Here is a 10,960-nt window from a genome sequence, read left to right on the forward strand (position 1 = left end):
CTCAGAGCATATTCAGAAGCTCTGTTTCAGAAGCATAAAAACTTGAAACATGTATTTTAAAAAATGAAAGCATGTGTGGTGCAAAATCTGAATCTGTCACAGGAACTAGATAAATAGCTCAAATGGGCCAGATCTAGCCAATGAACAGAGTGTTTGACATCAGTGATTTATACTATTTCCCTTTCATGTTATAATAATTGTCACAAACTGAATTTATGTTGTGCCATTTCCTGTTCTAGCTGCAATCTTTGCTTCAAGAAAAAAGGTTTCAGAACTTTAATGCCTCCACTGTTCTTGGAAAGATAACAGTAAGCGGGACTATTTTATGATTTCATTGCTTGGTTATTCATGTTCTTTCTTTCTATAGCCTTCAGGGAGAACTAGAAGGAAAGGGCAAGACAAAGAATTGGCTTCCCATCGAAAACACAAAGAATTGGATTGTTGCTGCTGAAGGCAAAAAGTGAGCAGGGAAAAATGATGCTCCCAAAATTACCCCATAACAGGAAACCCTGTAAATGTCTCCCATCCTTCTGCTAGATCTGCATCAATTTGCAGTGTGAGCAGCAGAAAGGGCAGATGTCGGATCAAAGAGGAAACGTTTACCTAAACAATGAAAAAGCACTCTCCCAGCTTCTTTATACCCAATGCATGCCAGATTGCACATAGCCATTACTTGCTAAAAGAAAGGCAGAAGATTTCTATTAAGCATAGTGTTGCCTGATAGCAGCAGAAGCAAATAGACAGTGAGCATGAAGAGGGAAATGAATTCCTGATAGGAATTCAGTCTGGAAGCCAGCAAGAAATCTTTAAGATGGTGTGTGTTTCATTGCAATATCTAATGTGATAATATTGCCTTTATTGACATGTTGTGTGCCTTTCAGCTCTGAAGTGGATTTCTTCCTACTGAAGTGCACATTTCTGGAAATGAAGTGCATTGGCACATAAAATTCAGCAATATGCTGAAACAAACAGTAAATAACTGTCCTAGATGTTCTCTTGTCACCATGGCAGGAAAGAAGTATTGAGGAGTGAATTTAGTATGTATCTGTAGATTTGAATTAAAATAGAGGCCTACCCTAGCCATCATCATGTTGTAATGCTCAATTAATAAAACCACAACATCTTATCAAGAAATGCAATTCAAAGAAGAAGAAAGAAAGAAATTCAGAAAGAAGAAGAAATTAATTCACACAGGGCCACCTGTTGCATCTGACTCTTCCCTTTCCAAAACAAGTCACAAAGACATCTTCAGCAGTGTATTCAGCTAGATGGATCGGTTTAGACTAGGAAAGGGAGTCCCCCTGAGCCTTTAGCAGCACATTCTGCTGCACCTCTCTCTTTTCCATAACAGAAGCAGGAATTGTTCATTGTTTGACTGTGCTGGGAGGAGGAACCCCTGCAGAAAAGCCACAGCCATGTGCCCACAGGGACACTCTGCAACAGTTTCTCATTGCACAGAACATCAGAGGACAGGCAAGGTTCAAGGACATGAGAAAAGGAAAGCAGATGAGATGGATGAGCACCTGATCTGTTCCTATCTGCAGAGCTAGGGTGGTGCTGGGATCATTGCAAGTGGTACTACCACCTCCAGCTCTGCTTTGACTGCCCTCTGTATCTGCCTCCAGGGAAACACAGATCTTTCTAATTGTTTGCTTTCCTACACCTGAATGAAAGGAGAAGGGAGACTGCTGGATTTTTGGCAGGGGTGTCCCAGGCAGCAGTATGTGCTGCAGCTGGAGAGCACTCACCAGCACTGATCTACCCAGGAAGCACTGGCCCCATCACCTGTGCACTGCAGAGCTGCTCTGCATATGGGTAGTAAATCGGATGCTTTAGGAGGACTTCAGATTTACCATGCAGTGAAACCCATCTGCTCAGTGCATACGTGGTATATGTGATGCATTCCAGATACACACCTATAGCCGATCTGCCTGTAGTCACCATTTCTTTGGAACTTGAGGGATGTTCAGAAAGAAATCTGGTTAGATTTGCTGCTCCAGGGGAAATGTTAGACATCTGGAAAAATAGGATTTATGGGCAAAGTTAAATGCCACCAAAAAAAAAACTTCTAGCAAGATGTTCTGTGGGACCCTAATATACTGGTATGTTATAATATTTCTACCCATAAAAGCTTCTTTCTCTTCTATTGACTTTTTTTCAGTTTATCTAGGAAATAGAGATCAGTGAATTACAATCCTCACCCTTTTCTCAAAAAAACCACCGCACTACAAAAAGACGACATTGTGCCTCTGGTGTTGGATGTTGTATCAAAGGTCTGTAATGGTGCAACTTAGCCATAAAGCCACAGTGCTGTATTTATGTGAACACTTCTATATACCTTGCTATTTTGATCCCAATATTGTTCATAACATTTCCTTAGCCTACTTTGGAAAACACTCAAAAATCCTGTTCTGTCCATTCTCCTGACCTTTTTTTTTTTTTTGATCTCTGCTGCCCTGAGAATAAGAACAGAAATAGTGGAATCAGCCCTGGTTGGATTCTGCCTACACATCCCAGTTTCACACTTTGACAAATCTAGTCACTTCTACTGGAATTAGTTCAAAATTATACTGGAACAGAGTCAAGATACGTAGGTCAGAGTTTTAGAGTTCAGCTCCCACTTCAGCAGCTAAACAAATGTCATGTTTCTAGTGAGAGTATGTGGAAAGTGGCAGCTCGCTGCTAGGCATTGCTTTTATCAGACTTGTACAGAAAAACTTGCATGGTCCTAATGCTGCTCTGGAGGAATATCACTGCAGAGAAAGGCTCCCTTGCTCTTGCACAAAATTAAAAACCTCCATTGCTTTTAAATGCACAGCTAAATAAAATGTGTAGCTTTTCAGACACATCTCGTTTTAAAAGTTCACAGTAAGGAAAATGAAATCTAGTTGCTGAATTCTTTGCCAGGCATAGCTCATTTTTTTTATAGCTGCTTAAGGCACCCATGCAGGGTAGAGTTGTAAGGGATCTGTTTTACTCTGTTCTCCCTTCTAGCCAAACCAAAATTGGTACTGCTTTTCTCTGACGATGCAAAGCAGAGTTAAGAAATGAAAGGGTATTTGGGATTACACTCACCTGGAGTACAGTTACTGACACAACCTTTTACCTGCTTTGTGTTTCCTAGTTTGGACAAATATCTTGATTTTTTTAAAGCTTGGAACATAACCTCCTCATTATCACATTTGTTGAAACAGATGGGAAAGCATTTGGAAGCACTGCTTAAAAAGCGGTGGTTTCTACAGAAAGAAAGTTGTATTTAAACACTGTTATTCAAGTTGTTGGGGAGGCAACAATGTCAGCTTCCCAAATCTGATACATTTGCATAATTTGTCTTTTGTTCTTCTGTCTTCTGCTTGCTGTTCACATTCCCTTCTAGCCCTCTGCAACTCCACTGTGCAGGATGTGTTTCAGATAATAAGACTCACATACTGGGTATTTCACAACCCGGTTTTAATTCCCAACATCCATTTTACAAGATGTAGTTTACACATTTTTGTTTTGTGGCTTCATTTGGGCTGGATTTCCATTTTTTGAAAGATAACTCTTCAGTTGAATAACCTCTTGAGTTTTGCAATTATCCCACACTGTCTTGTATTTCTTTTGCTTTTCTACTTTTTTCTTTACTTTATTCTTTTTACATGCCTTCTGTGACTGTTAAGAGATACTCTAAGACTTTTAATTTTGCTTCTTTGATTTTAAAGCTTTTTTTCTTTTTTTTTTTTTTGTGAATGGGTAGGCAGCTGGTGTTCTGCGACAAGAGCAGTAATTTTCTTTCTGATGAATAGTTTATTTGAGGAAAAATGCAATTCTGGTTGTCCCAAAACTATTAACAAATTTAGGTCAAATTCATGAAATAGTTTTGGCTGGAAAAACAACAACTTTGAGATGTTACATTAACAAAACTGCTGGATAAGGAATCAGCTACCTTTCATCTGTTGGTTTTGAAGCTCTCCCAACTTTAATTCTCTGGATTTCCTCTTTTTGAGGGATGCTGAATGCACATCTCGACAGACGGCTGTAATACGTAACATCTTGCAGTGTGTTCTCTGGGGCAGCGTTCCAGGCTAGTCCCCGGACCCAGCCTCATACACAAAGCATTCTTGTTGACTCAGAGCATATTTAAATACTTAATGGAAAAGGAATCTGCTTCAACAGGTGGGACTGAGGAAAAACCAGGTCAAAACTAAGTACAACCAGGTGGCAGAGAGCTCCATATTGGAGGGGGAAATGTGAGGTCAAGATCCCTCAGTGAGAGAAGGACCACATCCTGTTTAGTCAGCCCAGGACAGCTTTGAGGTTTTAATCTTTGGCTTTTGCTTGTCTTTTTGGAATATTAATTGATAAAAACAAGTTCAATAATTCTGTTAAACGTGAGATTATTCCAAGGCTGTTAATTGTTAATTACCTAGTTTAAACACATTCCCTACACCATATAAGAACAGTTATGACTTAACCCGTATACAAGAAATGATTTTGCTGATTAGTCAGCAGTGCATGCCTACCACAGAATCAGTATGAAAAACGTCCATATAGGGCTGGACCTGAGATTCATACTATACAGCAGGTTAACATGACATAATTTTTCTCCCAACTGACTAACAATAATCTGTTTGGGCTGCTTTGGTTCATGCCCTGTATTTGCTTGGGACTTTCCATTTCCTCATTTAAATTAAAAAAAAATTCTGTTGCTTCTGAAAAAGTCAGACATCACCATTGGATAGAGCAGCATTTTTCTTTGTACCTTGCTTGTTAATACCTAGGCAGAATCATCAAAGTTCTGACTGTTTCCCTGTTTACAGTGTAAAGGAAAACAACTTCTTCAGTACAGGATTTGAAAGATCCATGTCTCACTAATTAATATATTGGTTAAATTCTAAGTTAATAAATTTTGTATCCATTTGGCAGGAGCCTGGCATCTTCTTCTGCTCCCTGTGATTATTTGTTTCTTTTCATATATCGGTATTAAAGTTTTACTATGGTAAACTCCAGAATTTTAATTATTTTCCTGCAGAACAATAATATGATTCTTTCTTTTCCTGAAAACACCTGGAAAAAAAAAAAATGCTCTACACTTTGGGACTAACCAAAATATCACGACTGAAGACCCGCAGCCCATTACTTCTCCTGTCCGCATCCATCTACTTTCTGTTGTTCTATGTAGGCATTTCATGATCTTTTGTTTCTGTTTGTACAGCATCTTACTGAACCAAGCTCTTCTCTGAGCTTGACATGTTAGATTATGACTTCACTGATAAAATGGACAAAGAGCATCAAAGGCCATGCTCCAGCATGCTCCAGTTGTGTTCACAATGTGCAGACCTTGGCCCTAAGTCTTCTCAGAGCCCCGAGAACTGATCCTGTATCTAGAGTGCCTGTTTTTCAATTGAGAGTACCTGAAATAATGTGGACATATGCTGGTTTTGTACCATGAAACCAATATTTGTTTTACACAAACTAGATGAAGCATGGTGGCATGTAGGGGTGTTTAAGGATGCAAAGTCTGCCTGAATAGTCCCGCATGACAGTGTAAGGTGGAAAGAGAAAAATCTGGAGTTCCTAAAGTGACTTGAAGGGCTGTCTTGAAGAGAACTTTTGGCATGGGCCAAGCTATGCCAGCATGTGTGCTGAGTTGGCGGTGGAACAGCAGGAAAGATGACTTCTCCACTTCTGGAACTTGTTTTTTGGTCATGCTTTATTTAGAAGTAAGATGCAGCATTAGGTACTTACATTTTAATAAATATTATTATTAATTTTCCATCTTATGATTTCTAATCTCCATCTCCCATTGCTATATTCTCCAAGGAGTTTGAAATCAGTTGTATTTTGGTACTGATTCTACTTCTACCTCATCTACTTGAAATGACTTGAGAATGCATCTTTGTTCCAGGATGAAAATGACCTCAGCTATTTCCAAGTGTTGTTAGTTTGAGACATCAAAGAATTGTCTGATGGAATATCTAAGCACTATATGAGGATAGCCAAAACTATCCTTTGTCATCACTTTAATAGACATTGTTAACTCTTTCATGTCCTTCAGGCCTTGACTTACAGAAGTTGAAGTACACGCCTGGAATTAAAGAGGCAGATAGACCCACTCACCTCAGCGGAGCTACTGAGGGCTTAAAGATAAGCATGAATCTTATTTAACCAGGGCCTTAAGATGCTCTTCTGGGCCAGTGAAAAGCATTCTAAACCTTCAAGGTAGCCCTGTTCTATCTTACAAACAGATAGCTCTCTAACTCTCTCTAACCTCACTAAAATGGTTTAGTAAATGGTTTTGTGTCTACTTACCTCAGAATAATTTGGAGTGTTGTGCTCCCTGTCCAGTCAGTCAGGGGTCTGGGTGTATGTCTTCAGTTTGAATGCAGCTGTGCACTGCTGTCAACCACTGAGTTGGATGAGCAGTGAAGTGTCTTCGGAAAAGATCTGTAGCTGTGTCTGCACAGAACTGCGTGGCCATGATTCAGCCTGGTCAGTTCGTGTAGCATTTTTTTGAGAACTATAGTCCTACTGACTTAGGTCAGCAACACTTGAGGTGCTTCCAAGACTGTCATGCAGTGTACTTTTCTCTGCAAGCAACATGTTCCTGTGTGCCAAACCTCTGCTCATAGGCCCAGAGGAAACCTGGAGCCCCAGGGCAGGAACATGCCCATAGCCTTGTTTCTTACTAGCACAGAGTAACTCAGTGCTGGTCCCACTGGAAGGGATGGGGTGGTCCCACTATCTGGGATTTGTGTGGGGCTTCCCCTTTTCCATTCTTACAGTAAAGACTCAGTAAGCAAGTCTGAGTCATTGTGGCAGCCAGTAACCACTGTTCTTCTTAGCATCAAAGCCCAAGCGCATGGAGCACTCTGCCAAGAAGTGCAGACCTGGTTTCAATGCCCTCCTCATCCTGAGGACATTTTAGTCCCCAAAGCTGAGGATTTTGAGAACGATATAACCAGGCAGGTACATGTCAGTCTGCAAAGCTCTCTGAAAATAGTTTAGCTGTCAATCAAAAAGTGTCAGACTGAGCTGTTTCATCTCCTTCATTCATTTTCTCACTTAATTTTATTTAAATTTTTGTATTACACATTTTTAATATTTATGTAGTAATTTCTAGCATTGCTTTGTCTGTATGAAAAGACTTCTTGCCCTTTGGAGCAAAACATATTGACATTTTTTCAATGGCAAATAGTTACATAAATAAACTACTTGGAAATATATATTTTTTTTCAATTTTCTTTACTGGAATTTCCAAATTGCAAACAAGTAGAAATCACAGATATTGTTCCAATTTCAAAATATATATATATATATATTTTTTTTTTTTTTTGCCTCGGTAGAGTTTAGAATTCCATGGGGCTTTTTTAAGGAGCAATCCAAGCTGGGCTGAACAAACCATTCTGCTCAGTGGTGAACTCAAATAGCGCTTAAATCCCCATGGTGCAATGAGCTGTGTTGTGCCATTTGCATGTGGAGCAGCCACAGCATCTGATAGCTCCTTCAAGGATGTGTGGAAGAGCACCCTTTAAGATGAGAGGATAAGGTTTACATGTGTCCTGCATATAAATAATTTTAACAACAACTTTTCCCTGCACGTTTTTTTTTAATATATATATCAAAGACAATGATCAGAGCCTGGGAAGCACAATATTAACTTCTGCTTTTAATAAAAGGTAAATACAGAAACAAAATGCAAATGAAAAAAAATTGGTAAATCTGCCACAAATGTTCTGAGATCTGGTAAACATTTCATTTCTGGATTGTATAAAAATACAACAGCTGACAAAGATGTTCATTATGGGGAAGACTGAGTGTGGAGGGCTGAGCAAAAATGCAACTGAAAGGTTTTTATAAAGACTCCCAGTTTGAAAGCCTGTTGAACAAAACAAAATAGCATGGATGTCTCCACTTTGAAGTGAACTAAACAGTGTAAGTGCATTTTTTTTGTCCAGGTATCTAGAATTTTACCTAATTCTTAAACAGCTGCTTTGTTTGTTTGTTTGTTTGTTTGTTTCCTATCAGGTTCGGAAATAATCCCTGCCTTCAAAAATTCTAGGTCTAAAGGGAAGAATTCCCTTTTTTGCCTATATCCCAGCTTTGTTTGGCAGCACTGTCATTCAGCATCCTCTGATGATACTTGTGGAAGGGGGAGGGCTGCATCATTTAATGCCTCCTGCTGGGGTTGCTGTTTATATTACAGTGTACTGGAGCAGATCAGCTAAGTTTTGTCCATGAGAAAGGCTACACATGGCATGACAGAGCTAGCTAGGTACTGTGCGATGCACATAGCAACTGATCCAGAAAAGCGAATAAACCAATGTGCAAATGAATGCACATGGGCATGAGGCATGGGAGCAGTCCCCACTGCAGCTTAGGGAGCAACTTTTGTGCCTAAAAAGCACACAGAGTGTATGTTTAGTGAACCATGTCACATTCTTGTTACAGGCTTAAAATTCCAAAGTAAAATGTGTAGACAAGCCTTGTGCGGGAGCCTATTTAAGGAAATTGTCTCTGAGTCCTGGAGCCATCTGTGATATAAAAGTGTACTGCACGGACTCCTTGAATAAAAGGATTCACTGCCAGGGCTTGTTGGAAGTCTCAGTCAGAGATGCTTTTCATACAGCAGGCATATAGATCTTTCACATGATGAATCAGATTTACTAAGACCGTCTGCTGTTTGGAAGTGATTTCAGGCCTGAAGAATGTCTCAGTGGAGGCCTGATTTGATTCGGGGAGGGGAGCGGGGGTCATATGCTGCTGAAGTGGACTATATGTTCTTCTGGGCCGACCTCTAGAAATAATAACAAGGAAGAACCAGTTCAAGGGCTGTAGGCTAGTGCCACTCGGAAACTAATTGCAGCTCTGTTGTGCACAGCACTGAGGTTTCCCTCTTAGGCTGCAGCACTGATTTAGCTGGTATGTTAATACGGAAGTCTAAATTAAATCAGGCTTGTGTCAGTGCTATCGAAGAGGCACATTCACTTAGCCCTGCAGTTTTATAAAATGCAAAGAAAGAAAACCATATGGCAGATTAGGGCAAATTGCTTTAAAATTGTGGCTGAGAGCCAACGCAGAGAGAGCGAGCCTGAGAGAGTGTTCACGTCTGTTTGAAATATGCCCACTTTCACTCTGCTGCTTTACACGCTTGAAAGTGGAAGGCTCATTTCCCTGTGACTTGAAATGTATTAAATACTCCTCATGTCCTAATGAAAGTAATGTGTCCAGTGTTTGTGGAAGTTACAATCAAAACTTTTTTTTTCTTTCTAAATTGGGATTGCACTGCCTTGTACTGCTGAAGGTTGAATAAAAGAACTTCGTGCAAACCCAGGAGCATCAAGGGGTGAATGGACACATGTAATAAGCAACACTTAGTAGACAGTCCTGGCTATTACTACTGCATATATAGTGCAACAGTGACTACAAGATTTATGTAGGAACTGAGATCATGTAGCACTATAAATATAATAATGATCCCTGTCCCAAAGAGCTTTCAATGAAGTTATATTATCTGAACCATATGAAACTGTAACAAGGAAATGAAACAGGATGGACAATAAAGAAATAAATGGCACTTTGAAAATATCTTTAATTTAAATAACCTAAAACAATGTCCTATAATTTGCTTATTCAGAGTAAGAAGGAAAAAAAAAAAAAAACACTTTGCATTTTCTTTGTAAGAGTTTGGCTTTCTTCCACAGTTCTCTCAGTCAGTGGGTTGACTTTCTGTGGACTCCCCATGGATGCCAGGAACCAGGACAAGGTAGGCTCCTGAGGAGCTAACACTGCAATGTATATCAGTGCATGAGAACTGAAATGCACAGTGATCACAGAGAGAGCATCTGAGACACCAGCAGTGCTCACCGCAGTGGCCAGCATTACCCTCCAAGTTGCCAGGATGGCTTTCCTGTCTTCACCAGGATCCTCTGCATGAAAAGGCTCCTCTCTATCCCATGGGTCCTAAACCCTTCTCCCCCAGCAGCTTCAGGGGCTATGAGTCTGGACCAGTGCAGATAATTTTTCTGAAGCCTCCTCTCCTTGAAGTGCAGTCAGGACTGTCCAGCCTGTGGCCACGAGGGCTATTACACCCATCCCTCGACAGTGAGGGTTCACCTTGCACCAGCTCCATGAGTGACTCCACCAGCTGCCCCCCTACTTTCACAACACAGTGTGGCCACCCTACAAGCCTCCCCCAAACCCGCACACAGCTCTGTTCTCTGAGCTTCAAAAAACTCTTGGTCTAACTGCTGAAATGCTCTTAGAGGCCTACGTCGTGTGCACTAGGCCGTACCGGGCTGAGCTGCCAGTGTGGCGCACCCAGCAGAGCGCCGTTGTTTCCATAGCAACCCTCTGTGCACATTGATAGTCTCTTACTTACTTACAGCCTTCATTAGATTTAACATTCAAAGAGACGTTGATTAAAACATGACATTCCTAACACACCGAAAAAAATACATTTTCTACAAAACCCTATTATATGGCATAGATAAACTCGTTGATGTCCAAATTAGTTAATAGAACTTTTCAGATGACATTGGAACAGACCACAAAAAGGATAAATTCACATAAAGATTAATGTCTAAGTGAATCTCTCACAAACACAGCAGTGCAAACTGGACAAGTGTGGTACATGGGTCTATCAGGGACATCTCAGGTAAAGCAAGTCTGCTGAACCTAAATTTAACCTGAAATGATCTCATTTAAACCTTTCCCAGTACTGGTCTTAAAAAGTACCAAGGTACAATAGAACAAAGATGTTTCTGTATCTGGGGAGGCAGCAGTATCTTGGAGGACCAAGGGTGTCTCTTTACCCTGAAAAATTTCAATTCCTCAGCTACCTGGATCTTGCTGGGGACTAGGACCTTTATATGGTGGACTTAATTCTATGATAGAAATTGCTGTGCAAAAAGGCTCTGAGTTTCCAGCTTTGATTCCCTGCTCCTGCAAAATGTCTGTTCACCAGCTGCAATTCCACGAC

The sequence above is a fragment of the Anser brachyrhynchus genome (assembly GCF_964034855.1).
Source record: "Anser brachyrhynchus genome assembly, chromosome: 3".
Lineage (NCBI taxonomy): Eukaryota > Metazoa > Chordata > Aves > Anseriformes > Anatidae > Anser > Anser brachyrhynchus.